The sequence below is a fragment of the Lichenostomus cassidix genome, chromosome 2 (assembly GCF_008360975.1).
Source record: "Lichenostomus cassidix isolate B80296 chromosome 2, HeHo_3.0, whole genome shotgun sequence".
Classification (NCBI taxonomy): domain Eukaryota; kingdom Metazoa; phylum Chordata; class Aves; order Passeriformes; family Meliphagidae; genus Lichenostomus; species Lichenostomus cassidix.
In genome coordinates this window covers 117,304,435-117,311,682 of record NC_139482.1, presented here as the reverse complement: position 1 = coordinate 117,311,682, position 7,248 = coordinate 117,304,435, and positions in this window count along the sequence as shown.

Sequence of the window (7,248 nt, the reverse complement as noted above, 5' to 3'; positions counted from 1 at the left end):
CTCATTCCATATTCTTCATTGCAACATTTTCTGCTCCCATCTGCCTTTCTATGAATAATATTAACACAAAGATTTAATTTAGCTGTTACTTAAGCCTCTGCTCAGATAGGAGCATTTTATTTTACATCTCCTTTAGCAGTGTGGAGAATCCTCTGCAATAAATAGCTAATAATTAAAGTCTAATCTATAGGCAAACAAATGTTTACAGAAGTACTGTAAGGATTTTTAAAAGTAAGTGTGCACTTTAACACATTTGCCATAAAAATCTGGTCTCCTTACATATAATGATGATATGATTCTAGGTATATTAAGAAAAGCATTTTGTGCTTTACCTTTTCATTTCACAAACACTGGAATCCTGGGCATTTCAAAGTAAAATTTCAAAAGCAGATGTCTAAGAAAGGGCACATCAAGTAGATGTGCATAAGTCTCCATGTCCCCTACATTTCTGTGGTTGCAAAGGGAGGCAAAGTGGTTCAGTCATAAATGGGTTTGATGGTTCCTGATAAATGGGTTCCTGATTTGATGGCTCTGAGGCCTAATCCCATATTTATGCATTTCAATAAAGGGTCTTCTTGCCAAAGCTTTTAATTTATTAATACTCCCATCAGAAATTGTTCTTTTCCACCTCTATGAATATCAGCCCCCTCAACTTCTGGTGACTTAATGCTGCCATGGACACCCAAGACAGAAAATTTTGGCTTGCAGGCTCCAGCAACTGATGTAGTTGGAGCACTTTCAAGTGTGAATAATGATATTAAATTATATCAGTCTAATGAATAGCCTTCATTGCTACCACGTGTGTGTCTAATTAACACAAAAACAAGTGCTGTCTTCTCCTATAGATGTCTGCCACCAACAGTCCCAGATGGAAAGTGCTGGTGAACATGGGTTGCCTCTGTCATATTGATGAATGTTTCTTGTTTGAAATAATAAATATTGGTCAAATAGACATCCCGAGCCTGGAAGCATTTTGGTCGAGTGGAAGGTGTCACTGTTTCAAGACAGCAGTGAGTGAAGAGAAGCTGTTGTCACTTGTCACCTCCCAGGGCAGGCTCCTGCTGTCCAGGGGCAGCAGAGCCTTTGCTGGGCCGGGGGCATTGTCCCAGGAAACCGTGCCGTGCTGGAAGCAGGCAGTGGGATGGCAATATAATCAACCAAAAGTTCAATTAGTTTTTGATTTATTGCGCCACATGTTCTGCTTGTATGACTGATGTCATTAACATCAGGCTGGGCTGGTGCATTCATCTGTCCCTGCCCGGCTGCCTCTGAAGGCTCACACACTCAACAGATGGGGAGCTGCACGGGTGCGAAGGCAATTGTTTACCCCCCTATTGTCCCTGTGTCAAGCAATCAACCCAAATCCATTACCCACCGAGAAAAAGATCAGCGCACCGTCCATTCAGCACTGAATGGGGCAGAGGCGGTTATGCAGGAGGCTTTAAAAGCTTTCAAAAGGATAAAAAAAAAATAATGAAGACCAACACTGAATAGTCGATTAGGGAAAAAAAAGCTATAACAAATCTAACCCACCCTTTATTTCACCTTCAGAGATGCAGAGTCCTATGAGAAGAGGGGCACTTTTGGATCTAAGTCATTGTTTTCCTAATTCTAGGTACGACCTATGGATATTTTTAAATCATATATAGGCTTAACATTAGAACAAGTATTGGGTGCTTCATCCTTTGAGGGCTGGTGGGATGTGGAAACTGAAGTGAGACTCTAGAGCTGGTTACCAGCTGGCAGTCACTGCATTACAAGGCAGGTAGGCTTTGGACACATCTCCACAAGGCACAGGACACTCTGGGGATCAATCACTGTACAGAGAGCTGATGAAAGGCACTCACATCACTTCCAGACAGAAAAATAGGGCTCAGGAGGACAAATATAATGTAACTCATCTGGAATCCTCATCTGGGAATGAATTCTCCCCTCTTGATGAAAGGGAGTTTGCTTCTCCATTTTGTCCAGATCTCACAGAGTAGTTGAGCACTATGAATGCTCTGAGTTTTACACAAAATCTTAGCATGGCTTCAAGAGAAGGACTGCCATATTGGGCCACTTTTTTCTAATTGTCTGGGAGATATTTTGGGTAAATCTCCAATGTTGGGTTTAGCTACGAAATGGTGTAATTATACCTGCCAAGGAAGTGTACTACAAAGCTTGACTGCATGCTACCTGATGAAGAAAAGTAGGCAGTAATTTTAGACTTGGAGGAGAAACTTTCCGCAATGTCTAACCTAGGAACTTGCAGAGCCACATCAGACAATCTCACATGGTATCTCCCTCCAGCTCCCTTCTCACCTAACAAGAGTCCAATCTGTGGTGGGAGCAGAAAACCAAACAGTTTTTGATGTTAAAATCTTATTTTTTGTTCCCCAAACCACATAAAACATCTAGAAACCAGGCTCAAATTTTTTGCTCTCTGCTAAAGTGAGGAATAAGCTATTAACTTAATTAACATGCAGCCATGAGAATACCCAAAGAAGTTTTTGCACTGGGGTGTATCTTTGACCAAAGACTCCCAAGTGGGATCCAAGTTCCTCCCTGTGGGCTGTGATATAGCAGCTTACCAAATACCCACTCTCAGTGTCGATAGCAAAGGATCAAAACCTTTCCTGGTGCCAGAACAAGGTTATCAAAGGTGAATGGGGACAACCAGGATGGGAAGGATGAGGAGAACTCAGGACATGAGAATAGACATATGGTATCTGACAAAACACGCATCTAAACTTATCTGCAGGTCTGGGATGAGGAAGGTATTAGATTCTTGAGAATGTGGGTAGAAAAGAAGGAAAGGTGAAAGAGAAGAGATGTTTGTTGAAGCTGAAAGAAAATAACTGCAGCAGAAGGCTCAGAAAACCTTGTGAAAATAGCAGAAAATCATATAAACTGGAGAAATGTCCCTCCGGGGAGCTGACAAGGGTGTTTTTTCCAAAGCCTGAATCTGTTAGGACATACTTGGAAGAAACTAGTGTAGATGCTTGTCCTGTTTACCAAGTATAGCAGAGCTGGTAAACTTAAGAGGAATCAAATAAAAAAAAATATGGTTACAAAAACTGTAATTAAAACTTTGAGTGATTTAAGATAAACGTCAGAAACCTCTAGCCCTTATTTATCCTGGCCTCTGTGAACAAATGAATCCTTTTTCAGGGCAGCATTCTTTCAGTGAAGTTGGTGGGAAGCAAACTGGTACTCTCATCATATCCAAGATGTATTGCTAAGGGATTCCCTGGCCCACAGAGGACAGAGCTCTTCCCAAGGCAGGCCACTGGCTTCTCCCTGGATCTTGTACCTTGTTGCATAAGAGGCAAATCTAATCTTTACTGAGCCACTTGAGCCTATTTCTTACTGTTAGCTGGGCTATATGATAAGGATAAACCCCAGGTATTTTTGGAATAGGATTGTGAAACAGAGGGATGTGCAGATAACCATTTAAAAATAAGATGGGATAAAACTGCACATGCATACTGCAGGCATCTACTCTAAACCACTTCTGCATGATGCAATGCCAGCAGCACTTTTTGTGGAAGGAAAATTGCTTTGTTTCAGTTCAGGGCCACAGAATTGCAACTGCAAATAACTGGAAAGGAAAACCAACCAAAAAAGCAAACTATAAAGTGAGTTTCTCATACATAATCTGTTATTTTTCTCTGAATGAAAGGAATAGAGACACAGATACACTATCAGTAACTTCAACTCACACTCATAGCAGACAGCAACACCAGTGCAAAATTGAAGTAGCACCACACAGTTTAAAGGTCTGTGAATTAGTGAAGAATTTTCAAAAGTAACATTTAAATTTGCATCTGTCTAAAAGCTGCTGCAACAGACTTTTTCCTGAATGGGAATAAGATTGAGGCTTTCAAAAAACATTTTGAACTTTAAATTCACAAGAGGGAACCAAGAGAGAAAGATGCAAGAGCTGTACAGTTTGAAAAGTTGAGTGTGCAGGCTTCTCTGCTAATTGGGAAAGCAAACACCAGCCAGATCTGGAGCACAGGTTGAAAGCATCCCCCCCACTAGTTACAGAAAGATATTGCAGGATTCTGAAAAAAAGAAAAAAACCCACAAGTCTGGTTGGCTTCTCTTAAAAAAGTTACATATAGATAATTGGACATTCACAAATTTGCCCTAAGCTTGTAAAACACACTTGAGTAAGTCCATCTGATGACTGGGGAGAAACACAATGCCCAGCACCACAAGGTTCAAGTCCCACAGAGCTTGTGCCAACAGCAGGGATTGCACTAAGCCAGTATTAAAGCTAGGGCCAGGTTGAGCACGTGGAGGCTTAACAAGCTTTCATATACTGGTCGTGTACTGGTAATCCACAGAAAGTATTAAAAATGTCAACAAAGGAGCGATATGTCCAAACTGGGCTGTGACAACAATAGTTTATTAAGATGCTAATCTTTAATTACATTTGTCCTTAATTTATTAATTTTCCAAGCAAATAGATCAGTGAGGTCTTTATTCCTCTGATAAAGCACAATGATTTTTAGATAGGGATTTTTACACTGCCATTTTTTTCCTTTAAAACATTTTAAGATTATTTTGACTACTGGCTCCTTCTATAAACATAACCATTTTTTGGCAAACAAGCACATTAATCAAAGCTTGTTCTGTGGTTCCTGGATTTAGGCTGTGGTAGCCCTCTTGCTGCAACTGCATAATGAATCTCACACTATATGCAGTAAAATCTACTCTTGGGTAACCAGGCACAAAATACTTAGGATTTCTCCAATGGATAAGTTGAAATAATAAGGCCACCTGAACTGTCACCTTACATGTCTCTAGTGTGTCCTCACACAGCCATCAAGCTCCTTTTGCCACATGCAACACATGTGCTCTGTGGGGATGAAAGGTCTTTGGAGGGTATCAGATGGCATTGCCTCCTCTGGCTTAAACTCTGTGTGAAAATGAGATTAAATTTAAAACAAGGACCATAATTATTTGGACACAGAGACCATGGGACTAGCAACTTAGAAAACAGAAAGTAAAAGCTGCACTTAAGGCATAAAAGCAGGATCAAATTTATGAGTCCCCTTTTGGTCCAGACCTAAGTTATGGGGCCTGTGTGAAGAAGCAAGGTAGCAAGGAGATGGCACTGCGACAGAGGAGGCTTCAGAATTGCTGTGCCTTTGAAATGTGATTATTTTGAGGTATCTTTTGTGCAACCAGTACATCAAATGACCATAGAGCATACAGGTAAGAGTCTGCAGGGGGGAAACTTGGATGCCAATAATCCTGAAACAGTTTTTGCAGAGATGAAGCCATTTATCTGATCTCCCTGCTGGTTCAGTCTCTGTCCTCTCCACTGACGCTGCCCATAGGGGTGTCAAAGATCTTCTGCTGTAAGTACTTGACTTGTTTGTAGGAATCTGATTAAAGTAGATCACCTCAGATAACAAGAGGAATTAATGCTGCAAATACATAGGAGAGGATTTTCAAGCTTATAAGCTACATAGAGGTCAGTACTTTTCAAGTCACGCAGCAGCCTCCGAGATCTCTGATTTTCGCAGAACTGATGATCTTTACCTGTCCTTTTCCTCTCTCCTGTTAGGCTTTACAGTTAAGCATTTGCCTTTATTAGTTCAGTTCTACTTGTAATCTGATCAGTTGCTCTGTCCACCACTAGGAAAGTACTGTACAGAGTTAACCCTGGGAGAAAAAAACACCCAAAAGGGAAGAGGAAAGAGGTTTTGTGGGTCTTGCTATGGACATGGCACATTGTCCTTAATAACTACCTAAGTCTAGATTCATCATTCTTCAGGTATTTACAATATTTTAAAAATGCATATTCTCATCTTAGATATCCCCCTGAATTCTGATTTTTCTATATCCTCTCAACTTGGTGAGCCATAAGTAGTAGACTCCTAGATCCTAGCACTCCAATTTTTTCTCTCTGTAACATGCAACCATGTTATATACTCTCAACACCTCAGCTGTGAGCAACTGCACTCAAATGTCTGCACACATGCCAGTTTTCCCCAGTGCCTGGCTTGCTGTGTGCATGCCAATGTCTCTGCTGAAGGACACGCTCAGACCTTTAGCACCCATCAGCCATCCCTGTGCTGCCTTTGTTTGGCACGTTTGCAGTTTTAGCTCAGCTCTGTTGGGTAGAGCCCCAAATTGGGCTTTATGGTTGATGACATTATAATTTCTGACATGAGAAATCAGTTACTTTACTGTCAAAATCTGCCCACCAGCTCTGTGCTCAGTTTTACCAGTGGAGGAGTCCTAACTTTAGGTCTTCCATATAAAATACAAGTACAGTAGGTAGGAAGTATGTCAGCTGCACAGCACTGGCACAGCTTCAACCCTTCCTGGAGAGGGACTGATCCACTGAAACATGTGTTACAGAGGCTCTGAGATTTTAGTTGTGCAAGGCAAATGCAATTCAGGCCATTCATGTTAATTCCCATTTCTCACTGCTTGGATAAGCACATGGTGACAACTTTCACGAGGCAGGGACCTGTCCATTGGAAAATGGATTATGATCACCAACTCTTGCACATAATCTACTGAGCAATCATCTAGTGGTCACTAGTGAGACACCATGGGTCTGTGCTGGTGACCTAGAGGTGAAATGACTTTCTTTGTCTTTCTGAATCCCTGAAGCATTCGGACCCTGATCAGGGGGGATGTTCTGATCTAAACCACCATTAATCTTCCTTAAGGTGAAAAGGTCAGAAGAGCGAGTTATTTAATGTTAACTGTTCTTTTTTTACGCCAGCAAAAAAACTTCTTTATTCCCAATGCTGTCTTAAAATATACAGCAACACTTAAACATCCAAATTTCCACAGTCATTTTTTGAAAGTGATGTCACCTTTAGATAAATGACAAAGACAATACACAGTGTCAGCCCCCCACAGCTGTGTCCATAGCCATAAAAACAATGCCACACAATGTTGTCCTTAAATCCCATAAAGACAAGCAACAATGCCAGAGAACGAAGCGATAACGTATTGGAGCCGCTGACAATCAGTCTTTAACATGTGTTATCCATTTGACTGCAGGTGTAAATCAGCATTTCAATGTCAACTTGCTAATTTAAGGCTGTATGGTCAAACACCCAGAGTACCCCAGAGAAAGCACAAGGGTACTGTTGAAGTAGGTCAAAGTCACTGCAAGTCAGGGAACACAGAGGAAAAGTTCCCCATCAGTAAACCAGTTTGGGCTATGAGATGTATTTCATGATAAAGTAATATTAGTTTAAATTAAACATTTAATGGGAGGTCAGACTA